At 58.4% G+C, this 7247-nt stretch overlaps 1 protein-coding gene across 1 annotated transcript in view; it reads right to left on the bottom strand.

The window, feature by feature from the left end:
- Nucleotides 1–5938, bottom strand: part of MEF2B (myocyte enhancer factor 2B) — a 17195-nt gene extending 11257 nt beyond the window's left edge. Inside the window, exon 1 of the mRNA XM_010847257.1 lies at nt 5864–5938. The gene's annotated coding sequence lies outside the window, so the exon portion shown is untranslated. The remainder of the gene's footprint in view (nt 1–5863) is intronic.
- Between the last annotated feature and the right edge of the window lie 1309 nt (nt 5939–7247).

Raw genomic sequence — 7247 nt, 5'->3', positions numbered from 1 at the left:
GCGAAGCGGGGAGGGGTCGCTGCGCCTGGGCCCGGCAGCAAATCAGGCCAGCAGCCCGGCCTCACGCAACCGAGGCGGTGGTTTCATCACCTGTTCCCCAAGCACCTCGTTACGGGCAACAGGAAGAGCCCCTTGGAAAGTCGGGACCCCCCCTCCCCTCTCTTGAGGGCTCCGGAGGCTCTGACCCCAGCTGCTGGAGACCCTCCCCCACCCCAGCCGGGGCCCTGGGCCGCCTCCTCCCCTGGGAGCCTGGGGAGATGGAGGCCCAGGTTGGGGGGGGCACTGTGGGTGACCTAGGGGCTGGCTAGCCCACAGTGGCCCCTCTCCTGCCCTTGGGAGAAGGCGGGCTCTGGCAGTGACTCCTGTGTGGCCAAGCTTCTCCAGGCCAGTTTCCTACCCCAGAAGATGGGGAGAGCCAGGGACACCTCCCTGAGATGGGGGGCTCTCTGAAGTAGGTGTGGTTGAGATGCTGTATCCCTCTTTCTCTATTCAGGCAGCAGAACTCCTTAGGGTCTTCTCCCCTCAGCCCAGGGGTGCCCAGGTCAGACTGAGGGCACCAGGTGGACCCAGGAAGGGTGCTGGGGACAGGCGGCTCAGGGAGAAAGCCCTTCCTCACATGTACAGATGGGGGGTTTGGGAGATTCCCCTCGTAGGGAGACTCCCCCCAAACACATGAACCATCCTGAACACATGCAGTCCACAGGTCTTGTAGACCCCTTCCAAACCCACATGGCTCACCAAACACGCGTATCCCGAGACCACACACAGATGCCCGATTACACACAGACCTCTCACACACACACGGATTCCCCGACACATAACCCCCCGAATGCACACAAACCCTCATTATATGTAGACACCTGCAAGCACACCGTGACCCCAACATGTAACCTTTCTAGACACACATAGAGCTTCCCCAAACACAAGGAGACTCCCCAGACCCATGCTGGCCCCCCATTACAAGCAGGCAGCTGGACACCGGTCGGGGCTCTATCTCTGCAGTGGTATCGCCCACCCTCTGACTTCCTGAGGCAGGTTGGGAGCACTCCCCAGGGGAGAGATGCAGGCTAGGGGGTGGGGGTTCTGAGGGTGGGTGAGGGGCCAGGAGGGCCTCAGGGATCATATGTATGGAAGCCGCATGGGGACAACAGGCTACATCAGTACAGGTGGCAGAGCACTGTGGGCATCTTCGGGTAGTTCTGGGGCCTGCGGAGGGGAGGGGGCAGCTGTTGAGGGTGGGATGCGTTACCCACGTGTGGCTCTGAATCCCAGAAACCCAGAAGGTTCCAGGTGGAGAAGGCCCTTTGGGGGGGGAGGTCCCTTTGTCTATCGGTCCCTCTGACAATCATGGGGAAACTGAGGCCGAGTTGGGAACCCTCAAATCGCCCCCTCCACAGACCCCTCTGCAGGCCTGCTTCCGGGAGGGCCCAGCGTGGCTGTGTGCTGAGGGGTCTGCGGGCCTGGCTGTGGCTGGGGGCTTGGCCAGACCGGGGTTCCTGCCCTGGCTCCACTGCACAGCTGCTTGACGTGCTCCGAGCCTGTTTCCCCATCTATGCAGTGGGCCCTGGCGCCCGCTCACCTGTGCCCCCACTTTAGGAGGGCCTCATCTAACAGCAGACTTGCTCACCGTCTGCCCCATTCCTGGCACCTGAGACACCAGCCCCAGACAGACCTGCCTCTCCTCCATCACCAGGTCTTCGCCCTGCCGTGCCCTCTGTCCCGGACGCCCTTCTCAGACTCACCCAGATTCGAAAAGCTGCTACGTGTCCTTCAGGGCTGGGCAGAAGCCTGTCTAGGAGTGCTAATCTCCCCAGAGCAGACTTCTCTTTCCCTGAGTAGCTTAGTCCTACCGGGTATGTTCGGTGCTTCTTGGTTAGTTTCTCTGATGATCGTGTGTGTGTCAGTCACTCAGTCGTGTCCGACTCTTTGTGACCCCATGGACTGCAGCCCACCAGGCTCCTCTGTCCGTGGAATTCTCCAGGCAGGAATACTGGAGTGGGTAGCCATGCCCTTCTCCAGGGGATCTTCCTGACGCAGCGATTGAGCCCGGGTCTCCTGCACTGCAGGCAGACTCTTTACCATCTGAGCCCAGGGAAGCCTCTCTGATGGTCGTACTGCGGCCCTGAGAGGTCCATTCCGTGAGGGCAGAGATGGGGCCTTCCCAGTGCCCAGCACAAAGTAGGTCTGCATCACCTTTCCTTGAACGAGCCAACCAACAACTGCTTAACAAATGGAAGAGACATCGGCAATGGGTTCCGTTTTCTTTTAAAGACCTCGTGGCTCACAAAACAAACTCGAGGCCCCATCTGGCGCACAGGCTGCCAGTGTGAGAGGCCCCCCAACATCCTCACGCTGAACAGCCCCCAGCACAACGGCCCGCTGCACGGAGCTCATGCCTCTCTCAGTCCCAGGTCCCTGTGCCCACCTCAGAAGGAAACTACATCCTGAAGTCACGAGGGCCTGGCTGCCCTGTCCACTGCAGGTCCTGCCAGGAAGGCTGGTTTTTGTCACAGCCACTGCAAAATCGACTCATTGCCCCACTCGTCTCCCGTGGGGCTTAGGACCTATACCCCTGGGGCTGGGAGAGACCGTACATTCAACACCCAACCCTGCTATCTCAGGCCTTGCCCAGTCCAAGGCCCCCAACCATGTCCCCTAAGCTGCAATGGCAGCTACAGGAATGGCCCAAGGTTTCTCTCTCTTTGTTCCAGAGAAAGATGTCCCCATAGGGCCCCAGAAATTCATCCCCAGAGGCCTGGGCCTCCCTGCTTGGGAAATTAACACATCTGTCAGAGCTGGGCAGAAGGGACTTAGCCCACAGCCCAGCAGAGCAGAGATACAGCCAGTGGGGAGCCCACTGGGGCCCCTGGGGCGTCCCTGGTCCCCACTTTCTTCCCCCAGAAATGTCTATGGCTCACCAAGGTGTCGGGGATACAAGGGCAGGGAGGAGCCAGACCCAGCCTGACCTTCTGCATTGCCCAGTCTGGTGAGAGAGACGACAGACACATCACAGTGTCAGGGACAGAATAACGATGGAATTCTACAGGGGGAGGCAGAGGGGGAGGTGGTGCAGAGCAAGTTGTTTTGAACAGAGGGGCCAGAAAAGGCCTTCTGGAAAGGGAACCACAAGGAGGAGAGTACACCAACCCTGCAAGGATGTGGAGAATGGCAGGTGCAAAGGCCCGGAGGTGGGCATGTGCTAGGTGGGTTCCAGGTATGGTGGATGTTGGCATTGCTGAGAATGGGTGAGCAACGGGCAGCCAGAAGCAGAGGGGAGCAGGGAGGCCACAGGGGACTCGGGAATCAGGGTGAGAGAGGGGACTGCAGAGCAACTGAGTCCTGGAGGGTGCATGAGTCGGGGCGAGGGGGCAGAGGCCGCGGTATGATTCTGGATTTGCAGCAGCCCCCGCGGTTGCTGTGAGGAGGAGCCCTTTAGGTGCAGGGCAGCGTCCAGCAGGAGATGAGGCTCTGGTTGTGGAAATGGGACAGAGGCAGGCCTGTGTCGCAGCAGTGACTTGTTGCGACAGCTGGCCTGCACTGTTCCCTTCTGCAGACCCCAGCTCAACCAGACTCCCAGCTCAACCTCTAGTGAGCACGAACCTGGAGGGGGTCAGACAGGGAAGCTGACAGGCCTGAGGCCTGCTCGGCCCCTGGTGCAGGGTGGGGTGAGATGGGCCTGGATGGGGCTCACAGCACTCCACTCGGTCATGGTTCGGATGGCGCCTCCTGTTTCTGGGTGCCTGCTGTCTGCCCGGGGCCCACACTCCACCTCATTTACACACAGGACCAGCCTGACTCAGATAGCCCAGTGAAGCGGAGGTGGCTGCCCTGTTTTACACAGCAGGAAGTGGGCTCCTTCCCAGGGCCACACAGTGGGACCCCAGATCCTCATTTGAGTGTGGGTTTGTATCCCATAGCTGTCCAGCTGCACCCCAAACCCAGCCCCCCTCAGCCGCCCGACCCAGTCCGAGAAGTGCGCCTGGGTACTAGTGGGGTCTTAGACACTCCTTTCTGGACTACCTGGGGCCAACGGGCAGTCTCACAAGGTCCCCAAGTTGCAGGCACAGGGAAGCCCTTTGGGCGTACTGAGAAATGGGATCCAATCCTTGTGTTCACCTGACTTGGATTCATGAGCCTGGGCTGGGGTGACCTCTCCTACCCCAAATGGGATCCCAGGCGTGTGATAAATCCTCTCCAAAAAAATGACATCTGTCTGCAAGTGCCTATGTGCCTCAAATCTTCCGGAAGGTCAAATCCCCAACATGTCTACACTCATTGCATCTGAGTTGGGGTGACAAATGACCTTAATTCCCTCTCTCCTCTAATTTGCATTTTCCAGATGTCTGCCTGGTTGGGTAATGATTTAATGAAATCAATCATTACTTGGAGATGGGAAGTAAGACGAGCTCAGACGTCTCAGGTCACAAGGGCATCCAGAGAGCTCAGAAAAGGGCAGTGATCTGTCTGAGGTCACACAGAGAGGGACAAGAGGAAGCTGGGGCCAGCCTGTCACTTCGGGCTTTGTTCTCCTAGGGTCCGAGGGGCAGCCTGGAGCCCATCCTTTCTCTGAGGGGCCTGGGTGTTTCCACCTGGCCTCAGTCTTCGCTCCTGCAGTGGCAGCTTCAGACTAGTGAGTTTCCAGCTGTCACAGGTGAGACCCCAGGACCCTCAATGTCCCCAGATTCCATTCACTGGAAGCCAAGATTCACTTCTGGACTTAGGTGAAGGAAGGCAGGTATGGGGACAGGAGGGAGGAAGGCTTTATCCCAAAGCTCCGTTGACTTTTGGACTCAAACCCCACACACTTGTCTTTCTAAGTCTAAATACTTTTTTGAACCCCATTTCCTTTACCCCAAGAGTCTGCAAGTGCTCAACCCTGGACGCCAAAGGTCCAGAGGTCCTGACCTTCCCCTGTGAGGGTTCTCAGCCAGGTCAGTCAAAAGGCCTCATCTGTGTCTGACCTCTCAGGTCTGCAGCTTGGGCACAGGGAATAGCCTGGGACTCCAGCTGGTGACGTCCATTGCCCAGGACCCTGAGAGACACAGAGGGCGGGGACCATGACCAGGAAAGTAACTTGGCCACCAGTTTGTCATAAGCTGACAACCTCGGGCGGCTGTGACTACTGTTTCTCCGATGAGACACTGGGGCGTGGGGAGGAAGTGGTCCAGGCACTTGTGGCCCCTGCTCAGGGCTCTGTGCCCACAGTCCTGCCCGCAGCCACAGAGGCACCCCGTGGGCCCAGCCGAGACCCCACAGGGCGGGGGAGGGTCACGGCGGTCACAGGCACACGTGGAAGCCATGCCACATGAAGGTGCGGGGCCGTGACACACGAAGGCACACTCACAGCAGGAAAGCAGGGGCCTGTGGTTGTGCACGGGGGCCTCCAGGATGCACAAAGGGGTGTGCCCCAGGAAAAGAAACCACTGGAGCTCACAGACGCACACCAGAGTCTCATGGCACCACGACTTTAGACACACAACTCCCCAGCTGACATCAAAACCTTCAGTCACATGCCCTTTGGCCATACAACCTTTCAGCGATGACACACACTCCCTCAGACACAACTCCTGGACATGCAAACCCTGGGACACTCACCCACTTGGACACACAAACGTCTCAGGAACACAACAACCCTTGAAAAGCCCCTTGAACACAGCCCTCAGATTCACACCCCTTGAACATATACACTTTGGACACACAAATCCTGGACGCATAGCCTCTCAAACTCACAATCCTAGGGCTGCAAACCTCTTAGACACAGCTCTCCCGCGTACAGCAGCACCCTCGGACCTTAAAACTCATCCCAGCCCACAGATGCCATTCAAAGGACGCTGTACAGACCTCGGCCCGACGCGAGACGCACCTGCTCCACCTGGACCCTCCTGTACTGACCGGGCGCCAGCGGCTCAGAACTCGGACCGAGCGCCGGGCGGCCACAGGTGCCTTCTGAGCTGGCGGCCCCGCCCCCCCCGGAGCTGATTGGGCGCGACGCAAATTTGCATAGAGGGCGAGCCCGAGGGCTGCGGTGGGCGGGCACTTGGGCGTGGCCGGGTCCCGGGAGTTCCGGGACCGGGAATCCGACGCTGGAAGACAGTGAGGTGGGGAAATAGTATAATGAGGGATGGGGACCGGAAGGGGGCTGGATCAGACTTGCCAGGCATCCCCCGCTGTCAGTGGGCGACCCTAACCTTACCATTGAGCCTGACCCTAATTCGGACCCTGTCTGTAACCCCTGCTATCTCCTACCCTGGACTTACTCCAACCTAAGTGAAATGTAACTCCGATTGGGACCCTGAGGCCCCAGACCTAGAGACCTTCTCGCAGCCAACCCTGACCCTTGCCCTCACCCAGATTCAGGGACTGCAGAAGAGGCTTCTGGGATCGCTCGTGGCCTCACCCAGCTGCGTCCCTTCTGCAGCAGCATGTGTGACCCACATGCTTCAACAGGAGGATAACAGAGCCCTCGGTAACTGGGCACCCTCCTCCTGAAGTGGTCACCTTCTGGGACTCGACCCCTCTCTGGGATCCCAGCACCACCCACGACAGGTCCCAAACCCAGAGGGGGATCAGAGCAAGATTAGGGAGTGAATCAAGGTGGAAAGGATTCCAGGATGAATATGACTTTGGACTGGGTGATCCTGGAGAAGCCCCCAGTTTGGAGAGCTTCCCCTAAAGAAGGGCATTTGTAATGGGCCTTGAAGCATGAGTAAGAGTTTGTCACTGGTGAGTTTTTCCAAGAGGAATTGCAAGGGGGTAGAGAAAGTGCAGAACATTCTTTGGTGGGGAAAGATGAAGCCTGAGCAGTGAGTGGAAGTAGATTGGGCTGGGGGCCCTTTAAAGAAGGGCGTGGAGATAGGAGGAGGGGGCCCATTTGGGGCAGAGGAAAGGGGAGAGTAGGTGAGTTGCAATGGCTGTCTGTCATTCTTCTCAGAACACAACAGATGATCAGACCCCTGGACTCAGGAGGGAACATGTGGCCATATAGTATGTGAGGGACACTGAGGGAGGGAACAGAGGTCCTGGAAGGCTTGTGCTTCTCCCCACACAGCAGTTTCCCAATCTGCGACATGGGCAGTTTGCACCCCTAGCCGGCAAACAGATTTTTCTTTGGAAAAAAAAAAAAAAAAACTAGGGTTGGTGGGGATCAGGTTTCCTGCCTCTCCCACCCCATCCTTGCTGCCCTTCAGTGCCCAACACCAGATGTTCAGGTGACCCAGACCAGGCTGGGGGCTTCTGCCTAGGCTCCA

Source organism: Bison bison, unplaced genomic scaffold, assembly GCF_000754665.1.
Source record: "Bison bison bison isolate TAMUID 2011002044 unplaced genomic scaffold, Bison_UMD1.0 scf7180017864248, whole genome shotgun sequence".
Taxonomy (NCBI): Eukaryota; Metazoa; Chordata; class Mammalia; order Artiodactyla; family Bovidae; genus Bison; species Bison bison.
This window is presented reverse-complemented; position numbering and strand designations above follow the sequence as displayed.